We start from the raw sequence: 27,651 nt of genomic DNA on the forward strand, positions 1-27,651 counted from the left end.
TAGTCTTTTCTAAAATGTTTTTTGTCTGTGGTCCCTAATTCTTAGACGTCATTACATATATATTAGGCTCTTTAAGTAGCATTATAGCTAATTGATGCTCTGTTACTGTTTTTTTTTAGTCTTTTTAAACCTGGGTTTCACTCTGGATAGTTTTTATTTCTATGCCTTCAAGTTATACTTGCATTTGCAGTGTCTAATCTGTTTTTAATCCTATCCAGTATATTTTTCTTCTGAGATGATCCATTTTCTATCTTTAGAATTTTAGTTTGGGTCTTTTTTTTTTTTTTCGGTACGCGGGCCTCTCACTGTTGTAGGCTCTCTCGTTGCGGAGCACAGGCTCCGGACGCAAAGGCTTAGCGGCCATGGCTCACGGGCCCAGCCACTCCGCGGCATGTGGGATCTTCCCGGACCGGGGCACGAACCCGTGTCCCCTGCATCGGCAGAAGAACTCTCAACCACTGCGCCACCAGGGAAGCCCAATTTGGGTCATTTTTATATCTTCTATATCTCTAAACTTGTTCATGCTTTTCATCTACCTTCTTGAATGTATGGAGTTTATTTATAATAATAGTTTAACATCTCTATTAACTCTTTCATCTATGTCAACTTAAGTTCTGTTTCTATTAACTGACATGCTTTTCATTATAGGCCATATGTTCCTGCTTTTTTGCATACCTACTAATTTTTTATTGAATGCCAGACATTGTAAAATTTTTATTAGTGGTTGCTGGACATTTTCTGTTATTGTTTCTTCCAATATTTTTGATCTTTGGTTTTCAATACAGTTAAGTTACATGGTACTATTTAATTTCTTTTGAAACCTTCTTTGAAGTTTTGTTTTGTGATCATAGCAGCCATTAGTCTATATCTTATTGACCTCCCTCTGAAGCAATACCCTCTGAGGTCCCTATTCAATGGTTCATTTGTTAGAAAGTCTTTCCCTTAAGTCTGGTGAAAACATGAAATTTTCCTCCTCCTGTGTGAGCAACAGGAATTTGTGCACTTCCTTCTTTCTACTGATTATTTTTCAAGACTTAGTAGTTTCCTCACAGTTGTGCACTGATCATCTAAGCATTTGCATGGAAACCTTATCAGATTTCTGGATTCCTATGTGCTACTCTCTCTAGTATTCTGCCTCTCAAATTCTAGACATTTTTGCATCCCCAAACTTTAAACACTGTCTCCTCAACTCCAGAGAGGATAGAGAGCCTGTTTGGATTCCTTCTCCTTGCACTGGGGCCTGGAATCTCTCTCCAAGTGGTCAGGTAGGATAGCCATAAGCATCATCTCACTTTTTTAACCTTCTTTCAGAGATCACTGTCCTATACTCTCTGTGGACCAACGTCTGAAAAACATTCTGTCTTAGTCAGTACATCCTGCCATAACAAAGTATCATAGTCTGGGTGGTTTATGCACAACGGAAATTTATTTCTCACATTTCTGGAGGCTGAAGATCTGAGATCAGGGTGGCAGCATAGTTCTGGCGAGAGCCCTCTTCTGGGTTGCAGAAAGTCAGCTTCTCATTGTACTCTCATATACTGTAAACAGAGAGCTCTGCGTTCTTAATCCCCTTATAAGAACACCCATCCATGATGAGGGCTCAACCCCTATGACTTCATCCAAACCTAATTACCTCCCAAAGGCTCCATTCCCAAATACTATCACGCTGTGGATCAGGCTTCAACATAAGAATTGGAGTGAGAGTTGGAACGTGAACATTCAGTCCACAGCACAGTGTTTTATATACTTTCTTCATTTTTATTTGTTGAATTCTCTTAATTGTTATGGATTCATAGAGTGTTTAAGCTTGAATTGGTTTTTTTTTAATATTTTTTTTGTTTAAATCCAGAGAGTAGCCAGCTTAATTTTCAGCAAGTATTGCTTTAATTTTTTTTAAACTCTCATTCAGTAGGTTCTCAAAAGTGCCCTACTAAGTATGAATGAATTTCATGTTACTTTTCCCCTAAGTCTCATAGGCCCTATTGTATCAGATGGGAAGAGGCTATTGCAAGGCTACTAGTCAGACGTTCTTTTAATCCTGACTTTGATTTTCAATGAGACAAGTCTTAGATGGCATAAAGCATTCAGCATTCCTGGAAATGAAGTAGGAGAGATAAGGCTAGTCAGGTGGATTGATTCAGATTGTTTGCTGCCTTCACTGCTTTGTTGGAGAACTTGTATTCTACCCTGTAGTGAGTGGGACTCCAAGAGATTTTGAAATAGGATGATGTTCTCATTAAACCTACGCATAAGAGGATTAATCTGACCATAAAATAAACTGAGATGGGAAGATTGGAGGCAAGGATGCTTGGAGAGTATAGCTTATTCTAGGCATGAATTAAGGACTAGAATTAGCACTGTCATGTTTTGTATACACATCCCAACTAAATTAAGGGATGAGCTTAATTGACAAGCAGTGAAATTAACACTGTCTCCATTGCAAATAATGGTGGCTTTGGGAGGAAAAAAATGTTATCTCTGCTGAGGAAGCTGAACTCACAGTACTGAGAAGTTCAGAATGAAATGGCAGCTTATTTCCCAAGCAACCAGGATGTGCCATGAACTTCTACCACCTGGATCTGTTCCCTAGAGCAGAAGCTGCTCTGTCTTTGGCACAGAAGATGAGATGTTTGGCTTATACAATGTGCCAACTTGTGATTAAACGAAGGCCACTCAGTGAATGCCGAGCTTTTGAGATGATCACACATATCGAGATCATTTTTCAATAATGAATTACTTCTTCTGTATCACTTGCCAACACTTTTTCTTAACCCTACCTGACGTATTACTTGTAGGAAAAACACCAGCTTTAGTTTCTCTCCTAAACATTTTATCAGATTGAATTGTTTTTCGTTAAACAGAAGATTAATTAAACTGGCTCTTTAAGCTGATGAAACTCATTAGCATGAGGCAAGTAATGTATTTGTTTGTGTGGGGAGAAGCATGTGCTGGAGAATCAGTAGAAACTCAAACCAGCCACCAGCTCATATTTGTATGTGGAAACATATTTGTGTGTGGAAAGATGGCCAGTGATTCTCCGCCAGTGCACATGCATCTTTTGAGAGGATTGGGTGATAGGCTTCCAAGGAGATCAGTCTGTGGGACCATGGCAATGATCAATATTAAGCAGGAAGCCTAGAATAGGAGAGAAAAGGCTATGTATAGAGTTGAGAGAGGGGAACTTGATTTACGTTCCCCAATGACCACCTGCTTGACCCTGGACTAATCATCTCACCTCTCCGAGCCTCACTTCCCTTATTCTGAAAATGGGAAGACTCGACATAATTTGAGCTAAAGGCCATACTACTTCTAATTTATAGTGATTCTTTGCTTCATGCCCGGACATTATATCTTTAACAGGCAAAAGGAGGGGAATGCTTTGTGGGCAGGCTTGCTGTGTGTAGGTACACTGTGAATGTGTGCCCATGATTCTATACATATGAGACAGAGATGGATTCTCCATTTTTGGTAAGATAGACATTTGTTAGGAAACTCTTTTTTTGCTGGGTAATGGAGTTTCGCAGAAGGGAGAAAATGATTTCTGTCTCTTAAAGAAGCAAGAGCAACAACCACGTGTCTTGAGAGCCCCATTAATTGTGTTCTGTTTCTTGCACCGTCTCTGTTCATTTGGGTGAGAACTGAAGTGCACAATAAAACGCTGAATTAAGTGAAAAGCTAAATGAACCAACTAATTTTTTTTTTCCTCCAATACAATGAAGGTATCAAACAGAATGTAGAGTAGCCCGAAGTTGGCCCTTACGTATCTCCTAATACGAGTTTCTTTGACAGGCACAGAATTCTTTTCCTGCCCTCCTCCAGTCTCAGATCTATATACATACTCAAAGTAAAGTAAAGGGGTGTTGACAATAAAATACATGTATTTGTTAAATTGAAGTATAGCTTTTTTACAATATTATATTAGTTTCAGGTATACAACATATCGATTCAATATTTTTATAGATTATACTCTGTTTAAAGTTGCAAAATAATGACTCTATTTCCCTGTGCTGTACAATATATCCTTGTTGCTTATGTTTTGTACATAGTAGTTTGTATCTCTCAATAACATACACCTATCTTGCCCCTCTGCTCTTCCCTTTTCCCACTGGTAACCACTAGTTTGTTCTCTGTACCTATGAATCTTTCTGTTCTGTTATATTCATTTGTGTGTGTGTGTGTGTGTGTGTGTTTTAGTTTCCACATATAAATAATAATATGTAGTATTCATCTTTCTCTGTTTGACTTATTTCACTAAGCATAATACCCTCTAGGTCTATGCATGCTGCTGTGAATGGCAGAATTTTATTCTTTTTTTTTTTTTTTTTTTTTTTGCGGTACGCAGGCCTCTCACTGTTGTGGCCTCTCCTGCTGCGGAGCACAGGCTCCAGACGTGCAGGCTCAGCGGCCATGGCTCATGGGCCCAGCTGCTCCGCAGCATGTGGGATCTTCCCAGACCAGAGCACGAACCCCTGTCCCCTGCATCGGCAGGCAGACTCCCAACCACTGCGCCACCAGGGAAGCCCCAGAATTTTATTCTTTTTTATGGTTGAGTAATATTCCATTGTACATATAAACTACATCTCCTTTATTCATTCATCTGTGATGGACACTTAGGTTGCTTCCATATCCTGGCTATTGTAAATGACTCTGCTATGACCATTGGGGTGCATATATCTTTTTGAATTAGGGTTTTCTTTTCCTTCAGATTTATACCCAGAAGTGGAATTGCTGGATCATCTGGTAGTTCTATTAAAATATAATTATACTTTTTAGGAAGGAGTAATCACATGGAATACATGAATTTCACCCTATCTTTGACCTGACATTGGTCTTTAACATTCTCAACCCTAAAAAGCTTCAGTATGAACCTTAGATTTCTTGATAATACTTTCATCTCTGAAGAGCATCAATGTATTTCTAAATTTCTTGACAATTTTTCATGAATTTAAGAGATAGCAGTTGAGTGTATGGTTTTCAGTGTATCCATAGACTTTGGATTCAGACAGAGCTGTTTATGGCAGCTTTGTGCCCTTGAAGAAGTTACTTAACACTGCTGAGCTTCAGTTTCTTCATCTGCAGAGTGTTGCAATAATAATCCTACCTTAGCCAGTTGCTGTTATTATTGCGTAAGATAATTCATTTCAAGTGGTTAATAAAGTGTCAAGCACAAAATAAATGCCTAGGGAACAGAACTTGTCATTATTGTCTGCCCCATTCTTGAGAATACATATTAGTATGGTTTTCTCATTGTTTGATATGATAAATAATTTGCCTCAAAGGCAATAGAAAAATCCCTGGGACCAAGGAACCTCTAGAGCTGATATTGGTGTTTCACATTGTGTAATAGTACCAGGATTCTCTAATTTTCTTTCACCCTGTGAGCGTTCACAGTCAAATTCTTATGTAGGCACAATGATCCCCATCAGGATGTGATCTCCTGGTAATCCAAGCAAGATGGCAATATGGTGTGGCAGGCTGCCCAAGTCCCAACTCTTTTTAGCAGCCAGATACTGAAGCTCTTTTCTACCTCGTTAACCTCCCTTGAAATTAAAATAACACTAATCTCATAGAATAATAGAAGAAATAGGATAACAGAATCTCATAGAGAAATAGAAGAGTTAATCTAAGTATCTCTTTAAAAAATACCTAATGTAATGCACCCTATATCCCAGGAACTCCTGTAAATGCTTATGCCACTAATTTATTTAATCATCATAACAACAGGGGTATGCTGGAGCTGTCTCATTCCAGCTCTTGAGAGACGATTGTTAAATATTCAAAAATGTTGTGAGCTGTTTGTTAAGCCATTGGTAGCTTCTAATGGGCATTTGTACCAGAATTTACACTATGGAAATTGGCAGATACCACATCACTATTATCATCAGCGCCAGTTTACAGCTAAGACACTGAAAAAGTAAGCAACTTGTCCAAGAGTCATAGTGAGTGCCAGAGGTGACATTCAAACCCATACCGTCTGACTTCTAAGTTTATTCAGTTAACCTCTATGTTATTATACTATGTCTTTTAAACACTGCATTGTAAGTGCTCAAAAAATGTTAGCTATTATTAACATTGAGAAAGGCATTTCCCTCACTGCTTTTCTTTATTCCTCTTTCTCTCTTCTCCCGAATTTCTCACATAATCTCAGGTCTTGACCTTGGGTGTGCAGGAGGGGTTACATTTATTGTTATTATTATTATTTACATAATACATTGAAATAATTAGAGGGAGCTACAGATCTGGATCATCAAGTCTCTTTAGTCTGCATGAGTTTCAGTGGAGGGAGGAAGCAGTATTGTTGAGTATTGGCTGTTGTCTGAGATGTTGGGAGCTGGGATAGACATACCATTTGTAAGAATGTCCCCATCCCTGCTGCAAATGAAAAGAAGTCTATAAGAGGAAGAGTGACTGTGGTAGAGGGTCTCTACCAACCTTTATTTATGTCTGCAGAAGGTTGCTGTGTCTAACCTCCCAGAAGTACGTTGTCTCCAGAACGGTGTCATTTCATCCCCCGCTTTACACTAATTGGTTGTGGTTTTGGATTTAAATGGCCCGAGAGCCGAGCTCAGCTGTGCCACTTGGGGCCTGTGGGAAAATAAATATGTTTGTTTCTTCAACAGTAAAATGTGAAGAGTGGTAATGCCTATTTTTCTGGCTTGAGATGATATATGAAAATGATAAAGTCATGTAAGAACTCTAAAGTAAGAAGTGATATACAAATAGCAAGTCAATACTGTGAGCAGAGATCATGGATGCTACACTCATGTGGCAGTCTTCACTTTGTTTCTGAAGTCAAGAATCAGACACAACTTCACCACATAAATACCGAACACTTATGTACAAGACTTTGCAGTGATCTGGAGATTTCAAGAGGTTCCTCACAAAGTCCTTGACTTCAAGGTACTCGGAGACCATAAAGCTAAAAAGTCATATATACATAAGTGTAATAAATGCTGGAGCAACCCAGAATGTGGAATGAGTAATTCTTCCCTGAACTGTCAGGGGTTAACAGAGAGGAAGAGACATCAGAGTGCCTAACATAAAAGGTCATATAGGAATTCTAGGTAGACTAGCTAAGCCTAAATCCCTAGAGTTAAAAGAGCTCAGGTTATTTAGGAAAGTAATCTGGTGTGAGTAGACGGTACTTCTGTCTGAAGCCATAAAAGTACTAACTTTGAATTTCTGACCCAACATCTCATTTAATGTTTATATCTCAAGTTTACCTTGCCTTATTAAGGAATTTCTTTTTATTTCCAAAGTATCAAGAGGTGGACACTTTCAAGATCTGGTAATACCTGGTTTTTATATATAACTGAGGCTTTAATTCCTCCCTTTATTATTGTTTTTGGTTACAAAGTAATGCATGTATACATCCTCATTATTAAAATATTCTAGCATATATAACATAAAGAAAACATGAAAATCTCCCTATCAGACTCACTTAACTTATTTTCCAAAATATATTGTGGTTAACTCTTGGTGAACATTCTTCCAGAACTGTTTAGATTTTAGCATATATCTCTAAATAAACACTTAGGACCTATACATGTGAGTTATTTCTTACTTTTAATTTCTTGCATTCCTTTTACTTAACTTCATTTTTTTCTACAACTTGCTTTTTCTTTAATTAATTAATTAATTAATTAATTAATTATTTTTGGCTGTGTTGGGTCTTTGTTGCTGCGTGCAGGCTTTTCTCTAGTTGCGGCAAGTGGGGGCTACTCTTTGTTGTGGTGCACGGGCCCCTCACTGCAGTGGCTTCTCCCCATTGCGGAGCACAGGCTCTAGGCGCTTGGGCTCTAGGCACTCGGGCTCAGTAGTTGTGGCTCATGGGCTTAGATGCTCCACGGCGTGTGGGATCTTCCCGGACCAGGTATCAAACCCGTGTCCTCTGCATTGGCAGGCAGATTCCCAACCACTGCACCACCAGGGAAGTCTCAAACTTGCTTTTTTTAACTTAAAATTTTATTTTGCAGTATCTTATTAAATAGCAGGTGTAGGTCTATATTATGTTTTTTCAGAAGTTGTTTTATTATCATCAGCATCATCATTAGAAAAACACCACATAAACATATTAATACATTCAAACAGTACTAAAAAAGCCTAAAATGAAGAGTATCTTCTCCATCCATTCCCCAGCTTCACACTTTCCAAATGTAACTATTTTGTATATTTTTATCTATCTATATGTGTGTATATATAAAATGTTACACACAGTTATAAAAGTTTTAAACAAAAAGTATTATATAAAAACTGTACTGCATCTAGCCTTTAAAAAATGAAAAATAGAACTTTGAGATCTTTAGGTATCATCCCATATAAATATAAATAACCATATTGGTTTTAATGGTTAATAGTATCCTCATCATATGGATACCAAGAAATTTGTTTAACCACCCTCCTACTGACAAATTTAGGTAACTCCAGATTTTTGCTATCACAAATATTACTGCATTATGTATTCCTCTATACACAAAAGTTCATTTTTGTGCAACTGTGTCAAAATATATATAAGCCAAGTTTTATTAATGCATTTCTAACAGTAGTGAGCCCATTTATCTATACATTCTTTACTCTGTAGCATGTACTTATTCCTTCAAGGACCACTTTATGAGCACCACTTAAGTTTCAGACACCATCCTAGGCAAGGGATGAGGTAGTAAGTAAGAGAAACATTATTGCTGAACTTATGGAGCCCATGTTCTACTTGGCAAAAGATAGGTAGTAAAAAAAAATAGAGAGAGGGATAAATGGAGATATGGATAGATAAAAAGGTAGATGTATAGGCAGACGATGGATGAATGGATAGAGATAGATAGATAGGTGATAGATAGATAGGTAGACAAGTGTAAAAGGGAAATTACATAGTATGATAAGAAATATTTAGTATATAGATAAGGTAACAAAGTAACTTGGAAAGGGAGCCACTTTAAATACAACTGGTATCTCAGAAGAGGTGCTTTTAACTGAGGCTTCAATGATCACATTTAAAAGAAAATTACAAAACTGATAGATGAAGCCAGTATTTCGTCTTTATTTACTTCTTCAAAATAGTGATACTACATAGTTTTTCATAGGTTTTTGAAAACTTTGTCTTTATTTTTCTATCAAATGGTTCTCCATTTTATTCACCCATTTTTTTTGTTGAATTGTATTTCCTTCACTGATTTATAAAGTATGAGCCTTTACTTTTTAAAGTGCTTAAATTGAATTTTCAAAATTAAATTTGCTCCAAATGTATGCATTAATATACCATGGATAAAGCTGAGTATGGTTAATTTTGGATATGGTTATATTTGGATTTTCCAAATATAGAGCTTAGATACAGACAAGTTCTGCTATATTTTCTTTAGAATGATTTAATCGTCTTGCTTTAAAAAATACCAGTAACATATTCTGTATCAGAATCCAAAGCTTAATACTGAGCTAATATTTATGAAGAAAACCTCAGAAAGACTCCATATTAAGGTTCAGATATTCAATGGCATCCTAATATTTTGCAAGCACAGGAACATCAATTTATATTTCTTTTTACAATTGAACCTAACCTTGCCACTCAGGCAAAGAAAAGATGAGATATGAAAAGTGATGTATCAAGTGATGCCTGTCTTTGCTTCTGTCTTTTGAACTCTGTAAGAAAATAAGGCAACCAAATTAGTATAAATTTAAAAGTTTTTTAAGTTTATATATTTTAATTGAAGTAAAATTGAAGAAAAAAATAAGAAATATCAGTTTTCACCTGGTTTTAGGGTTTTCAACAATTAATTTTCCCCCCAACAACCTTTGATTCCATGACACGAACAGACAACTTGCCATGGAACCATGGCAAGTTCAAGGCTTTGTTAATTTGTTTTGTGCTGCATTCACCACCAGAATGTTACATACCTAACAAGAATACACAAAATTTTGAATTTATCTCTACTCGTATAATCTTCATCTTTAAATCTTCTCTCACCATAGATAAGTCATCATACAGGGTTAATTTAGGCTTTTGCAATTTAATTTTTTTCTTTTCTTTGTGTTTATGAAAAACAACTCTCATTTCTCCTTAGTGAAGGGGAGCCAGAATAAACAGACCTGAGACTTAACCTTGCCTCTGCTATGCTTTAGCATCATGGTACTAAACAATTAGGTTAACTTCTCTGATTTACAATTTACTTTTTTGTAAAATAAAGTTAAAATTCTTATATTGTGACACTGGGAGAATTAAATAAGAGAGTGTTGCAGTGCACAAAGTAATCAGTCAATAAAAGTTATTATGGCTTCTCTCAGAAAGGAACAGAAAAAAACTAAAAAAACAGAAAAAAATATTTTAAAGGGTAATAAATACTTACCTATCAATAATTACTTTAAATGTAAATGGACTAAATTCTCCAGTCAAAAGACTGAGTGGCTGAATGAACTAAAAAAAGAAAAGACTCATTTATATGCTACCTACAAGAGACTCACTGAAGAAATAAGGATACACACAGACTGAAAGTAAAAGGATGGAGAATTATATTCCATGCAACTGGAAACAAAAGGAAAGCTGGTGTCAGAAAAAATACACTTTAAAACAAAGACTGTAATAAAAGACAAAGAAGGGTATTATGTGATGATAAAGGGTTTAATCCAAGAAGAGGATATAACATTTGTAAACATATATGCACCTAATATAGGAGCACCTAATATACAAAGCAATAATTAACAGAACTAAAGGGAATAATTGACAGCAATACAATAATATTAGGGGACTTTAATACCCCATTTACATCAGTGGGTATATCATCCAGACAGAAAATCAACAAGTAAGTAGGTGCCTTAAACTATATATTGTATCATATGCACTTAAAAGATATATATAGAATATTCCATGCAAAAGCAGCAGAAAACATTCTTCTCAAGTGCACGTGAAACATTCTCCAGGATAGATCACATGTTAGATCACAAAACAAGTCTCAATAAATTCAAGAAGATTTAAATTGTATCAACCATATTTTCCAAACAATGATATGAAACTAAAAATCAGTTACAAGAGAGAAAACTGTAAAAATCACAAAAATGTGGAGATTAAACAACATGCTACTGTATAACCAAAGAGTCATTCAAAAAAATCAAAGGAGAAATTTTTAAAGACAAATAAAAACAGAAATATACCAAAATTTATGAGAAACAACAAAAACAGTTCTAAGAGATAAGCTCATACCAATACAGGCCTACCTCAAAAAACAAGAAAAATCTCAAATAAACAATCTAAGTTTACACCTAAAGGAACGAGACAAAGAAGAGAAAATGAAGCCCAAATTAGTATAAGGAAGGAAATAATAAAGATCAAAGGAGAAATAAATGAAAAAGAGAATAAAAAGACAATAGGAAAGATCAAGGAACTAAGAGATGGTTCATTGAAAAGATAAACAGAATTGACAGATCTTTAGTTATACTCATCAAAAAGAGAGAGAGAGAGGGCTCAAATAAATAAAATCAGTAACAAAAGAGAAGTTACTGCTGATACCACAGAAATACAAAGGATCCTAAGAAACTACTATGAACGATTATATGCTGAGAAATTGAAAAACTTAGAAGAAATGGATAAATTCCTAGAAACATACAATCTTCTAAGACTGAATCATGAAGAAATAGAAAGTCTGCATACACCAATTAACTAGCAAGGAGATTAAAGCAGTAATCAAAAACTTCCAACAAGCAAAAATCTAGGACCAGATGTCTTCACTGGTGAATTCTAGCAAACATTCAAAGATTTAATTTCCATCCTTCTCACACTCTTCCTAACAATCGAAGAGGAATTGTTCCAAACTCATTTTAAAGGGCCAGTGTTACCCTATTACCAAAACCAAAGACACCATCAAAAGGAAAATTACAGGCCAATATCCCTGATGAACATAAATGCAAAAATCCTCAACAAAATATTAGGAAACTGAATTCAGCAACCCCTTAAAAGGATCATACACCCTGTCAAGTGGAATTTACTCCAGGGCTGCAAGGATGGTTCAACATTCACAAATCTGTTGTACACATGAACAACATGTTGTATATGTTGTACACTATTTATATTTAATAGATTTATTTAATATTTATTATATTTAATATATATTTATGTACATATTTAGGTACATAGTATATTATAATGGAGAAAAGTAATAAAAAAACTATACACATATTTCTTAATCAGAGTGTATTAAGAGGAGAGCAGGTTTTAAACAATTTAGTTGGGTGAAAGTAGGTGTGTGATTACATCCTTATCCAGCACTGTTTTAATACTAACCAACACTTGAACTGTAAACTGGGCTCAATGGTGAACTTCTCATATTTCTGCCCATGGGAGCAAAAGAAAAATCAGAATGCCATATGCATAATTTCTTTTGCCTATTAGTTTTGTACGTTGGAAAATAGTATATAAAGTAGAAATAACCATATGCCTGGGCAGGATGGGAAGGAGGATGAAGTGGAGAATACTTAGAAAAATTAGAATATGTTAAAGCAGTAGAAAATATAAGCAATTGGAATGAAATTGTTTCTCAAACAAAATTTTCAGTTATTCATTTTAAAACACAGCAAGAAGAAGTGGCAAAAGTCATACATCCATGAAGTCATTAGATTTTTCCTCTCCTGGAAACACATGTGCCAAATTTCCAAGTAAATACCAGTTTTCTTTTTACTTGAAGTATTAAAATTACCTTTAAATTTTATAATCATCCAAAACCATGGACTTATCCTTTGCTATTGCTCTTTAGAGAAAGTTCACAAAAAATGGAGGAGAATAAACGAATAGAATTACAGTTGGTAAGTTCTCTTCAACTGTCCAGCTGGTCACCTTAAACACTTCCAATTTTAAAAGTAATATTTTATGATGAACAAGAAGTTTTTGCCAAAAACCATATTGTATCACTGTTGATCTTGTTTATGTTAGGACCTGGGTTAAAAAAAATATTCAGGGGCTTCCCTGCTGGCGCAGTGGTTGAGAGTCCGCCTGCCAATGCAGAGGATGCGGGTTCGTGCCCCGGTCCAGGAAGATCCCACATGCCGCGGAGCGGCTGGGCCCGTGAGCCATGGCCGCTGAGCTTGCGCGTCCGGAGCCTGTGCTCCGCAACAGGAGAGGCCACAACAGTGAGAGGCCTGCATACTGCAAAAAAAAAAAAAAAAAAAAATGTTCAGTATGCTGAATATATTCAATCAGTACAATCCAAAAGATATATTAAGTGCCTATTTTATGCAAGATGCTGCCCTAGGACCTTGGGGTAAGAGAGGGAAAAATATGATCAAGGTACCTACTCTGCTGGATTTATATTCTAGAATATTAAAAATTTTAAAGCACATTAATTCACATGACAGCCCCATGAAATAGGTTGTTTTGTTTTCTTTTACCATTTTAAAGATTAAAAACCAGGCCCTCTTACATTAAGCACTTTTTCCAACTAACAGTTGTGGAACTGGAGGTGTTTTCGATTCTAAAACCCAGGCTATTTTCATTATATTGTGGAAAGGTATGGCTTTCTGTTGTATGGGACAACTCCTGTAAACTATCCAAAGAAAATATACCATACCTGACACCACTTTCTTTTCTGGATACAAAGAAATTGCTGATGGCAAAGTGGTGTCTGAACCAATCTAAAGCCTCCAGCTCCTACAGAGATAGACAATATGCTCCTGGGAGGACTCCAGTGTGCAGAAACACTGCCTGTCACACTTGGGCTGTGAAGTCTACCTTAATCAAGAGAAGGAAAAGGTGCAAAAACACCCTCTGGTCCTTTGTAACTGGTTACTCCTCTTGAAACAGGAATAAGAAAAGTGTGAACATAAACATCCAGCAGACAGCATCCATCTCTGGCTTTCTGCAGCCCCCTCAGTTCGGTAGCAAACCCATAACATCAGGAGCCTCTTTTCCTCTTTAAAATCAGCTGGCTAGAAATAGTATCAAGCTTTTTTCTATCAGGCTCCCCAAAATTTTATTTGTAATGAAGGTAACTCTGAATAGATGAGATTTATGTATATTCTATATAGACCTCTGGAGAAAGTTTAGGTGATATTTGTTTCCCTAGAGTCATTTTCATTTTAAAAATCACTTCCCAAATAGTTTCATCATGACAATATTATCAAGTCTTCTGAGGAATAAGATTAGTGTTAGGTGTACAAACTGAGTTCTAGTGCTTACTTCATTTCAGTTATGATTTTGATGTTATTGGTTGGATCATAATTTTGTTTGGGATATGAAATGTAGAATGACTTAGCATCATTGAATAATATGTCATTAATATTGAACGTTTTGAAAGTTTTGCACCTGAGAAAAGATCTAATTCTTTCAAAATGGCGGGGGGGAGAGGAAAAGTGCTTTCACTAGTAATTTCAAAGGGTTGCAATACCCAAGATATAATTACCATTTAGGAAAGGAGCTGTAATATTGAAGAGTGAGCTCAGACTAAATGTTTTAGACAGTGCCTTTATGTTATATTTTCCTGAGTTACAGCTGGTGATCTGTTACAGAGAAGATAATGAAATGATAAAAAGGAAAAAGAAAATAAAAGGAAAGGAAGAAATGAAAGGAGGGTGAAAGAGATAGAGAATGGGAAAAAGAAATAAAGTGAAAATTTGAGATAGATACCCCCAACTATGTTTTGTTTTGTTTTGTTTTTCTTATTGTGGTATAGTTGATTTGCAATGTTGTGTTACTTTCAGGTTTATAGCAAAGTGATTCAGTTATACATACACATATATATTTTTTTCAGATTCTTTTCCCTTATGAGTTATTATAAAATATTGAGTAGAGTTCCCTGTGCTATACAGTAGGTCCATGTTTGTTATCTATTTTATATACAGTAGTGTATATATGTTAATCCCAAACTCCTGATTTATCCCATCCCCCCTGTCCCCTTTGGTAACCATAAGTTTGTTTTCTATGTCTGTGGGTCTATTTCTGATTTGTGTATAAGTTAATTTGCATCATTTTTTTTAGATTCCACATATAAGTGATATCATATGCTATTTGTCTTTTTCTGCCTGGCTTCACTTATTATGATAATCTCTAGGTCCAGCCATCTTGCTGCAAATGGCATTATTTCATTCTCTTTTATGGCTGAGTTATATTTCATTGTATAAATATACCACATCTTCTTTATCCATTCATCTGTCAATGGACATTTAGGTTGCTTCAATGTCTTGGCTATTGTAAATAGTGCTTCAATGAACATTGGGGTGCATGTATTTTTCAAATTATGGTTTTCCCCAGATATATGCCCAGGAGTGGGATTGCAGGATCATATGGTAGCTCTATTTTTAGTTTTTTAAGGAAATTCCATACTGTTCTCCATAGTGGCTGACTGTGTTGATGCTTATCATACCTCACTCTCTGCTGACTGGCTGGCTTGCTTATTTATGTATGTTTATACATATGTATGTAACATATGTGTATATGTATGTGTATATGTCTGTTGACTTCATTATTCTGCTTAATGCTTTGCTTATTAATTAATATGCTTGTAATTGCTGGATTCTTTCAAGTAACCAATTATGAGTGCATACCACCAGTGAAATAGCATGCAGAGGGCAAAATGAAATGTAATTACCTTCCCCCACTACCCATATTTTGTGGTGTATTACTGTGAAGTACTGATATAAACTTCTCTTAAAATGTTTTATTATGTCATCAATACGCTTTCCTAAACTCTATCCTACTGTCCTTATGGATAATGGTACCCAATGGCATGCTTTTCTTGACAGTATCTTCTGAAACCATTATTAAAATTTTCACTGAAATGTTGCACTGTGTCTTGGGTAATAAGTAAATGTTCCCAGTAGGTATAAACTTAATATTTAGAAATCATGTAAGAGTCTTAATGAAAAAACTTTTAAAAGCATGATAGGTGTCCCTCAATAGAAAATGAAACAGGATCCCCTGTGGCATTCTCTCTGTACATACTAAAACAGAGTGAGCCCAAATACTGTTAGGTTTTTCCATCTTGACCACCAAGCCTGCAGTAATTACATCAGATAAGCAATTTTTTCCTTGGTTATTTTATAATTAAATATACATTGTAATTATATATATATATAAAGAAATGTTAGTGATTTGGTCTGACAATTGGCTTAGTGGAAATATCTGTATATGGTATGATGCAAACAAAGGGAGAAGGACACTCAATTTTTCACAGTAGATATGAAAAAGTTATGATGGTGCTAAAATTTGAAGAACAACTAGAGAGTTGTCAGGTGGACAGAGCAGGACACTCTAGTCCATGAACAATAATATGAGAGAAAATGATGTATTTAAGGATACACATGCTTCAGTTTTGTTAGACTGTTAAAGTAAAAGTGATAGGATTTTGGAAATTGAAACCCAAGAAAGGGAGAACATTAAAAGGAAAAGTCAGATACCTTAATTCACATGTAAGTGCTGATGATGAAAAGATGTAAAACTGCTTGTTGTGGGCTGAATTGTATTTCCCAAAAACATATGTTGAGTTCTTAACTCCTGATAGCTATGAATGTGACCTTATTTGGGAATAGTATCTTTGCAGATGTAATCACGTCAAGATGAAGTTACACTGGGTTAAGGTGGGCCCTAAATCCAATGACTTTGTAAAGGGAGGGAAATTTGGAAATAAGGAAGAGACACACAGTAGAAGGAAGAAGACCGTGTAAAGATGGAGGCAGAAATTTGAGTTATGCTGCTACCAGCCAAGGAACAGCTAGAATCACCAAAAGCTAAAAGAGACAAGGAAAGATTCTCAAGTAGAGTCTGAAAAGCAGCAGGGCCTACCCACATCATTTTTTTCCCCCAGTTAAATTCGATTTTCAGACCGACAGTTCATATATTTGAGACATACTAAACAATTATTAATTGTTAATCTAAAATTCAGTTTTCGTTTTTCTAGCATTATTGAGATATAATTGACTTACAACATTGTGTAAGTTTTTGTACGAAGTAATGATTTAATAGATGTGTATATTGCAAAATGATTACCAAAATAAGGTTGGTTAACACATCTGTCACCTCATATGATTACAATTTTTCTGTGTGTGTGGTGAGAGCAATATTTAAGATCTACTCTCTTAGAAACTTTCAGGTACGTAATACAATATGTTAACTATAGTCAACATGCTATACATTAGATCCTCAAGACTTATTCATCTTACAACTAGAAGTTTGTACCCTTTGACCAATATCTCCCCATTTTCCCCACCACCCTGCCCCTGGCAACCACCAATCTACTCTCTGTTTCTATGAGTTTGGAGCTTTTTTTAGATTCCCCTTATAAGTCAGATCATACAGTATCTGTCTTTCTCTGCCTGGCATGTCATTTAGTATAAATTCCTCAGGATCCAGCCATGTTGTTGCAAATGGTAGGATTTCCTTCTTTCTCATTTCTGAATACTATTCCATTGTGTATGTATACACAACATTTTCTTTATTCATTCATCCATCGGTGGACACAAGTTGTTTACACATCTTGGCTATTGTAAATAATGCTACAATGAATATAACAAACAGGGTGTTGCAGATATATCTTTGAGATCTTGATTTCATTTTCTTCAGATATACACCCAGAAATGGGATTGCTAAATCATATGGTAGTTCTATTTTTAAGTTTTTGAAGAACCTCCACAGTTTTCCATACTGGCTGCACTAATTTACATTCCACAAACAGTGCCCAAGTGTTTCCTTTACTCCACATCCTCACCAGCACTTGTTATCCCTTGTCCTTTTGAAAACAACCATTCTAACAGGTATGAAATAATATTTCATTGTGGTTTTAATTTGCATTTCCCTAGTGACTAGTAGATATTTAGTATCTTTTCATGTACATTTTGGCCATTTGTATGTCTTCTTTGAAAAAATGTCTATTTAGTACCTTGGTCCATTTTTTAAATTGGATTGTTTGAGGGTTTTTTTGCTGAGTTATATGAGTTCTTTATATATTTTAGATATTAACCTTTTATCTGATATATAGTTTGCAAATATATTCTCCCATTCGGTAGGATGCCTCTTCATTCTGTTGATTGTTTCTTTTGCTGTGCAGAAGCTTTTTTAGTTTGATGTAGTCCCACTTGTTAATTTTTTGTTTTTATTGCTTTTGCTTTTGGTGTCATATCCAAAAAATTGTTGCCAAGACCAATGTTAAATAACTTTTCCCCTATGTGTTCTTCTAGGAGTTTTACAGTTTAAGTTCTTACATTTAAGTGTTTAATCCACTTCAAGTTATATTTGTGATTGGTGTAATATGGGAGTCCAATTTCAATTTTTTACTTGTAAATATTCAGCATTAACAATATTTATTAATAAGACTATCTTTGACCCAAGTATTCACAGCTCCCTTGTCAAACATTAGTTGACTGTATCTGCCTAAGTTTATTTTGGGGTTTTCTATTCTTTTCTTTGGGTTTTCTATTCCATCAGTCTATGTATTTCTTTTTATGCCAGTACCACACTGTTTTTACTACTATAGCTTTGAAGTATATTTTGAAATCAGGAACTCCAGGTTTTTCTCAAGAAAGAGAAAGCAATTGGAGGTCCTTGTGGTCCCATACTAATTTAATTTGTTTTAACATTTCTGTGAAAAATACCATTAAAATTTTGATAAGGGATTACATTGAATCTATAAACAGCTTTAAGTTTATATACATCTAGTATACTAGTATATGTCTAGTATACTAGTATATATCTATCAGAAACATTTTAACAATACTAATTCTGATCCATGGATGCATGATATCTTTCCATTTATTTGTGTCTTCTTCAATTTCTTTCATCAATATCTTAAAGTTTTCAGTTAGATCTTTCAACTGTTTGGTTGAATTTATTCCTAAGTATTTTATTGTTTTCAATGCTGTTGTAAATGGGATTGTTCTCTTTATTTCTTTTTCAGATATTTTATTGTGAGTGTATAGAAACAAAACTGATGTTTGTATGCTGATTTTGTATCCTGCAACTTTATTAAGTTCATTTATTAGTTCCAACAGCTTTTTGGTGGAACTCTTAGCATTTTCTATAGATAAATCACATCATCTGCAAGCAGAGACAGTTTTACATCTTTCTTTCCAATTTGGATGACTTGTGTTTCTGTTACTTGCGTAATTTCTCTGGCTAGGACTTCTAGTACAGTGTTGAATAGGAGTTGTGAGAGTGGGCACCCTTGTCTTGTTCCTGATCTTAGAAGAAAATTTTTAAGCTTTTCATCATTGAGTATGATGCTGGTTGTGGGTTTCTCATATATGACCTTTATTATGTTGAGATATGTTTTTTCTATACCCAATTTGTTGAGAACTTTTATCGTGAAAGGGAATTGAATCTTATCAAACACTTTTTTCTGCATGTATTGAGAGGGCTATATGATTTTTATCCTCATTCTATTAATGTGGTGTATCATGTGAATTGATTTGTGTGTGTTGAACCATGCTTGCATTTCAGAAATAGATTCCATCTGATCATATTGAATTCAATTTGCTAGAATTATTTTGAGAATTTTTATATCTATATTCATCAAGGATATTAGCCTGTAGTTTTATTTTCTTGTAGTGTCTTTATCTGGCTTTGATATCAGGGTAATACTGGCTATGCAAAATGATTTTGGAAGTGTTCCCTCCCCTTCAATTATTTAGACATGTCTGAGAAGGATTGGTATTAATTCTCCTTTAAATGTTTGGTGGAATTCACCAGTAGAGCCATTTCGTCCTGGGCTTTTCTTTATTGAGAGGTTTTTTGATGACTGTTTTAGTCCCCTTAATCCTCATTGATCTGTTCAAATTTTCTATTTCTTTGTGATTCAGTCTTGGTAGGTTGTACGTTTCTAGGAATTTATCCATTGATTCTAGGTTATCCAATTTTTTGGCTTATATTTGTTCATAGTATCCTCTTAGAATCCTTTATATTTATGTAGTGGCAGTTGTAATGTCTTGAGCCAGGCTCAATGTCTTGAGCCAGCAGTTGTAATGTCTTGTCTCACAGACTGTGGCTGGGACATGCTGGAGCCCAGTTACAGGGCACTTTCAGTCTACAATCTGACTGAATTTGGTGGGCCCTCCTCCAGAGACTCACAGACTATGGGCCAGAAGGTCTGAAGTTGGTTCACAGGATACTTCAGGGTCCATGGCTTGGACCAATGTCCATATGTCTATTTCCTGCTGCATGGGTGGATGTGACTTTTCCCAGGTTTCTTGGTGTATGGTGCTGGTGACAGATCCAAAGCCAAAAGGGTTATAGCCAAGTTCTCAGGGGTCCAGAGATATTTATGTTTCTGTAGCCAGGACCATGGTCAGTGAGTCAGCTGCCTTCTTGCAAGCCTGACTGTCTCTCTTTGGTCTTGGACTTCACTAGGATTTCCCAGTCTCCTCCTGAATCCCAGAGCTCCCATGAAGGCACTTTTGTCTGTGGATGGATGCCAAATCATTGTTGCTAAGAGGAGAATATGTCCAAGGGACATCTCACTGCCATTTTCCTGATGTCATGTCACCCCCACATCTGATTTTGAACTTCTGGCTTCCAGAACTGTAAGAGAATAAATTCCTGTTGTTTAAAGCCACTCCATTTATGGTACTTTGTTATTGCAGTCCTAGGAAACTAATACACTGCTCAAGTGTATTTGATTTTTAAAGGCCACGTATGTAGAGAAAGCTCCATCAGAAAAAGCTGCTTCTCCCATGTTCATTTATATGTTATGGCACTTAGACCAATGCTACTAATTCCATCTCAAACTTTACCACACAAGCAACAGCAATTCATATATGTTCATAATTCAACTGCCTCTTCTTCATTAAATTAATACCAAACTGGCATTACTCATTGGATTCAGAGAATGATACTATATTAAGTAAGAAAGTAATTACCAAGTGGCTGTGCAGCCTACGCTTAAATACTCAAATGACAATAAACTCACTACCTTCAAAGGCAGTCTGTTCTACCCTTGGATAGCTTTGATGGCTTAGACACTTAGTTTTACACTGAGCTGAAATTGCATTTCCTGCCATCACCACATTGAGTTCTTATTCTATGCCTTGAGGCACACCAAGCAGTTTTCATTGCATTTTCCCAGAACAATGCAGGGACCCTGATTCCTGGCCAGTATCCTCCAAGTCTGTTTGCTTTCTGCAGACTCCATACCCTTATAGCCTTTGAGCATGGCTCATGTGACATGGCTTCAGCTGACAGCCCTGAAACCATAAAATAGTCCATATTTGAATAGATAGAAGTTCTCTCCTATTTTTAATTTATGGCAGAAATAATCATCATGATTATTAATCTCTGAGGCAAAAATAAACTAAAAAGTGATACCACCCAGGAATTCCTGAGATTACCAATTTTTTTTCAACCTGGTCATAAACCCTCAGGAAATGTCCTGTACCTCAATTGTTAAATGTTGATCCAATAAGAGTTATCTCAGTAGTTGACTCTTATTGCCCACCTTAGAGAAGTACAAGAGAAAATGTGATTACATTATTTCATAAATACATGTAACTTGTCAACCACTTTAGTTGTCTCCAATAACTAAAGAAAACTATGAGAAAAAATTACAACATGTTGACTTCTTATATTGTATCACTGAACTGAAAATGATGTGAATATATTCTTTTTCACAATTCACCTCTTGCTTTCTTAACCTTTTTACTACAGATAATAGTAATGATGTGCTCTAGTTATTTTGAGATTAAAAACCAAAGAGCCTAGAAAACTTCCTGGACACCAGCCTCCTGATTCTCATGTTAAATAAGAATAGTATAAAGTGGCTTCATAGTATTAACTTCACTTTAGATGAAATACTGTGACACAGAATGTTGAAAGGTCTCTATTCAAAGCTATACAGGCCATGGAAAAGTACAGTATAATATCTAGTTTGGGTGTAAATGTTTTCATTTTAGTTCTCCCTATGCAAACAAAATTATTTTAAAATATACGTGAAAATATTTCAGTTTGAGTAGACTTGTGTATAAATCTAGTTAGTATTTACATTACATACCTATTAACATGTGTAAAGATCATGAAATTATATATATGTATATATTGATCCCATTCCTTAAAAAAAAGAATCTCAAATACATCCACAATTAGAAATTAGAAGTATAAAATAAAAATAAAATCTGATTTTCTAAAGAATGTAGAGATTTCAAAACTCAAATATAAAAGCAATCAATTTTATTGTTTGTTTGATCCTTAATTTTTACAATAGTACCAGAGTCAATATAGAGTGCAGTGAAGTCAGTTTTCTAAGTTGCATTTGACTTTCTCTGTCTGACTTACTTCAGTCAGTATGGCAGTCTCTAGGTCCATCCATGTTGCTGCAAATGGCATTATTTCATTTTTTTTTTTTTGGCTGAGTAATGAGAAAGACAAATATCATATGATATCACTTATATGTGGAATCTAAAAAAAAAAGAAGGGGGTACAAATGAACTTATCTACAAAACAGAAATAAAGTTACAGATGTAGAAAACAAACGTATGGTTACCAGGGGTTAAGGGGGGATAAATTTGGAGATTGAGGTTGACATATACACACTACTATATATAAAACAGATAACTAATAATGACCTACTGTAGAGCACAGGGAACTCTACTCAATACTCTGTAATGGCCTATATGGGAAAAGAATCTAAGAAAGAGTGGATATATGTACATGTATAACAGATTCACTCTGCTGTATACCTAAAACTAATACAACATAGTAAATCAACTGTACTCCAATAAAATTTTTTAAAAAATCTAAATCAACTATACTTCAATAAAAATTTAAAAATAAAAATTTTTAAATAAATAAATAAATTTGAGATTTTTTTTTGTTGGTGCTTAACAGGCTAAATATCTAGGAGATATAGAGACCAAAGAAGAGTCATATAAGACTCATCTCCAGTACTTAGCCAGTGCATGGCTAATTTATGGGAAATGTTTATTAAGTGAACCTCTGACCAATAGACTGACAGATGGAATGACTAACTGACTAAATCAATGACTATGAAAACATATTCATGCACTGAACTAAGAACCAAGAATAATTTTGAAGCTCTATAGCTTTTGATGAATATTATCTTCTTAATGATGGTAAATAAAGATAGACACCTTCTTCTTGGTCATTCATTTTCTACAATGAAACACTAAGGCTCAATGAATTTGAAATACATCTGAAACACTGACACTTCCCATTTGGTTCTTTCTACCTAGACATGAAAAAAGAGGCCTTCCAGTGTGAACAAGACATCTCACATGACCCCACTGGGCAAGTGCCCTCCACAGGTCGTCTGTGTTGAAAGCCCTGTGGTGGGAATCAGTAACTTTCTGCATGGATCCATGGGGAAGTCAACAGAAGGCTTATGATATGTCTTCCTCTGCCATTGCTAGAGACACCCCTTAGCAGTAAGCCTGAACCTCAACCCTCCAGCACATACCTTCTCCAGTAGCCACATTCAGCATTGAAGATTTCCCACCAGCTGCCCCAAACCTAGGAGTCTTTCCTTGTCCTATTGTTCACTTCCAATCAACAAGCAAATCCCACTGAGATTTTTTCCCAAAAAATGTCTCAAAGTCCATCCACATTTCTCACATCCATTTCTGTCACTGTGTCTGAGCCTTTATTACTCTTGTCTGGACTTCTGAAGTATTCCTCAACTTTCCTCCCTGAACCCAGTCTTACCATTGCAATCTATTTTCTACACATTGGTTAATATCATCTTTAAAAAATGTAAAGCAGCTCAGAGGTACTCTCTTCTTATATCTTACATGATTCCTATTACACTGAGAATTCAACCCAAAAATATTATCAGGAGCTAAAAGTCCCTGCATTTTTTCTTCTTGTCTACCTCTTCAATGTCTATTTCTTTTTTTTTTTAATAGATCTTTATTGGAGTATAATTGCTTCACAATACTGTGTTAGTTTCTGTTGTACAACAAAGTGAATCAGCCATATACATACACATGTCCCCATATCCCTTCCCCCCTGAATATTCCTCCCATCCTCCTCATCCCACCCCTCTAGGTCATCGTAAAACACTGAGCTGATCTTCCTGTGCTATGCTGCTGCTTCCCACTAGCTAACTAATTTACATTCGGTAGTGTATATATGTCATGCTACTCTCACTTCCAATGTCTATTTCTAACAGTATCTTTCTTATCACACTCAGGATGCAGCAGTTTCCTGTTTGCTCCTTGGCCATGTTAAGTGTTGCAAATTGATCTAAGATGCTTTGGTCCTGCACAACATGTAGGCACTAGACTCTTTTTGGTAGATAGTAACAGGCAAAGAAGCCTGAGCTGAATAAGAATTAGCTATACTCTCATTACTAGGTCATAGCAAAGCAAAGTTGCTGACCTGATTTTGCCAAGAACACAAATGTTTTTTAGACATACATGCTTGCATTGGTGACTAATCAAAAAATAGTTCTGAAAATGCAACAAAGTTCCGTCTTTTGTTCTTTTAGGTGCTCTGAATGCCACCTTTCAGCAGACAGCATTCCAGAGGCAGAATTTGTATATTGTTTTAGTTGGATCAGCCAATGAAATATTCTTCTAACTCATGGCTGGGCAGAGAAAAATGTATGCATCAAGCCTCAGGTATCTTTCCTAACATAAGGATATAAGCTTCATGCCTCACTCGATTCTTAAACTGTGTTAATATAAAAATGAGGAGTGTCCCCAAAATATGTAAGTCAGCCCACATATAATGAATACCTTTAATTTCACCAATAGAGGGCCATTTCTATTATTTTAATGTCAAGTATTAAGACATTTATTTGCCAATAAATACAATACCAGTTTATTAGTTTTTAATAATTATGATTATTAGCTGACCATGTGGTGTTGACTAAGAGCTTGAAAAAAAAGTTTTGGTAGTTATCTCTGGAATGGTGTTGGAACAACTAGACATCCACATACAAAAAAAAAAAAAAAAAGATCTAGACACAGACCTTATACCCTTCACAAATGGAAAATGGAAAATTATAAAACTCCTAGAAGATAACATACAAGAAATCCCAGATGACATTGGATACAGCAATGACTTTTTTGTCAAGCCACCAAAGGTATGATCCATGAAAGAAATAATTGATAAGTTGAACCTTATTCAAATTAAAAATTTCTGCTCTGTGAAAGACACTGTCAAGAGAATGAGAGGAATGGGAGAAAATGTTTGCAAAAGATACATCTGATAATCGAATGTTATCCAAAATATACAAAGAACATGTAAAACTCAACAATAAGAAAACAACCCCATTAAAAAAACAGGACAAAGACCTGAACAGACACCTCACCAAAGAAGATATACAGATAACAAATACACATGTGGAATGATGCTCCTTATCCTACGTCATTAGGGCAATGTAAATTAAAACAATGACAACACTACATACCTATCAGACTGGCCAAAATTGAAAACATTGACAATACCAAATGCTGGTGAAGATGTGGAGCAACAGGAACTCTCATTCACTGCTGGTGGGAATGCAAAATGGTACAGCCACCTTGGAAGACAGTTTGATGATTTCTTACAAAACTAACTATACTCTTATCATACTATCCAGCAATTGTGCTTCTTGGTATTTACCCAAAAGAATTGAAGACTTATGTCCACACAAACACCTGCACACAGATGTTTATAGCAGATTTATTCATAATTGCCAAAACTTGGAAGCAAACAATATGTCCTTCAGTAGGTAAATGGATAAATAAACTGTTATATATCCAGACAATGGAATATTATTCAGTACTAAAAAGAAATGAGCTATCAAGCCATCAAAAAAAAAAAACAACATGGAGGAATCTTAGTGCACATTATTAAGTGAAAGAAGCCAATCCGAAAAGGCTACATACTACAATTTCAACTATATGACATTCTGGAAAAGTCAAAATTATGGAGACAATTAAAAAAATCATTCGTTGCCCTGGGTTGTGGGGAGAGAGGGGAGAGATGAATACGTGAAGCACAGAAGACTTTTAGGGCAGTTATACTACTATGTATGGTTCTATAATGGTAGATATATGTCATTATACTTTTGTCCAAACCCATAAAATTTACAATACCAAGATTGAACTCACGCAAACTATAAACTTTGGGTGATAATGGTGTGTCAATGTAGGGTCATTAATTGTAAAAAATGTATCACTGTGGTGTGGGATGTCCATAGTGTGGGAGGTTTTGCATGTGTGGGGATAGGAGATATATGGGAACTCTGTACTTCTTGTTCAAGTTTGCTGTGAACTTGAAACTCCTCTATAAGTTTGTTAAAATAGACAAAAATACAACAGACCATCTGCATTTGTATCATTTTAAGGATTGTGTCCAGACTTCTTAGTGTGGCATGTGAGATCTCTCATGAACTTGTCCCTGCCTAACCATGCATGTTAATTTCTTACGCCCACACTTTGTGTATATGTGTATATACACATACACAAACACACACAAACACATTTTCCCCACCTCTCACTCTAATCATTCAGAACTTGTTGTTCATTGAAGCAAAGTCACTCAGAGCTGTCCCCTCTTGAGTGGTGAGAGTTTCTGCTCTTCTTTGATTGTCTAGTTCTTCCTTGTCTTTCAAGCCTTATTTCTTCAGAAGGCTGTTCTTAATTCTCCTCCAATCTAATTCAAGTGCCTCTAATTGCACCCAGTATGTACCTTCTTTTATCATAGAAGATGTCATATTATTCTAGAATTGTTTATATATGTATATATGTGCTGTATCATTCAATAGATGATGAATTCCTTGAAGTAGAATCTGTGTTGTTTTATCACAGTTCTATGTCCATAGTTGGTGCTTTAGAAAAATTTGTTAGATAAATGAATGGTGACCAGAGGGTGTGGAGTAAGCTGTGATCTTAGAGAATTCCCAGGGTTGACAACTGTGTATGGCAATCTGACCTTAAGGGAAAGTGTGTGTAGTTGCTGGAAGCATTTTATATCTTTAGTTGGAGAGGGCCAACTTCAATCCCTGGTGATGTCAATACGGCAGCTTTCACCAGCCTGAAAGTCCTCTGGCACTGAAAACACATAAAGTCTGGAAGCTGTTTATGAGACTGAGAAGGTGAGTCAATAGACCCTGTTCCAAGTTGGCAGGAAGGAACATAGTCCTAAACAGCTAAAGCGCCATAGTTCACATTAAGCTTCTCATTAATTTAAATGTTAATGTAAATTTAAAACATGTTGTATTGATTTGGAACTATTTTCTATGAATACTGCATAACTGAGCTCTCTAGAAGCAGAATCCAAATGGACATCTCTTCACACCAACTTACGATTAAGAAAAAAAATGAGGCTTTCTCTTTTTCTCTCTCTTGTTTTGTTATGTAAAATCATTTGTTTTAGTTATGAGGCCTAGCTATGAGAAGCTATGAGAACTTCTGGCTTTGAGTGCCACTGATTTGGACAGTCCTCAGCAAAACATCAAATTCTGAATATATTCTTTCAGAGTATTGCATATGTAATTTCAAATATATATGGAGATCAGTGTCTTTTCCATTTCACTGATGAGAAACCTGAAGTCTCTGGGACCATGCTGGTGATTTCAGTCTATTTTGTTAGTTCTTCATCCAGAATCTCTTTCATTGGGATTTATATTTCCTTCTTTAAAAGGAAAACACATTTTTCAAAGGATGTCTTAAGACATCACATAAGAGAAATAATGCTAATGCTGCATAATGATGATGAAGATGATATCTGGTAACTTTTGTATCTGCTTCCTTACT

At 35.5% G+C, this 27,651-nt stretch overlaps 1 protein-coding gene across 11 annotated transcripts in view; it reads left to right on the forward strand.

Moving 5' to 3' along the window:
• The window catches only part of LRRC4C (leucine rich repeat containing 4C), a 1,215,723-nt gene that overhangs the window by 998,906 nt on the left and 189,166 nt on the right, over positions 1 to 27,651 (forward strand). Inside the window, exon 6 of one of the 11 annotated variants that reach the window (XM_067749350.1) lies at positions 24,393 to 24,525. The exons of the other annotated variants lie outside the window; for them this stretch is intronic. The gene's annotated coding sequence lies outside the window, so the exon portion shown is untranslated. The remainder of the gene's footprint in view (positions 1 to 24,392; positions 24,526 to 27,651) is intronic. 11 annotated transcript variants of the gene reach the window in all.

This window comes from Pseudorca crassidens, chromosome 9 (assembly GCF_039906515.1).
Source record: "Pseudorca crassidens isolate mPseCra1 chromosome 9, mPseCra1.hap1, whole genome shotgun sequence".
Taxonomy (NCBI): domain Eukaryota; kingdom Metazoa; phylum Chordata; class Mammalia; order Artiodactyla; family Delphinidae; genus Pseudorca; species Pseudorca crassidens.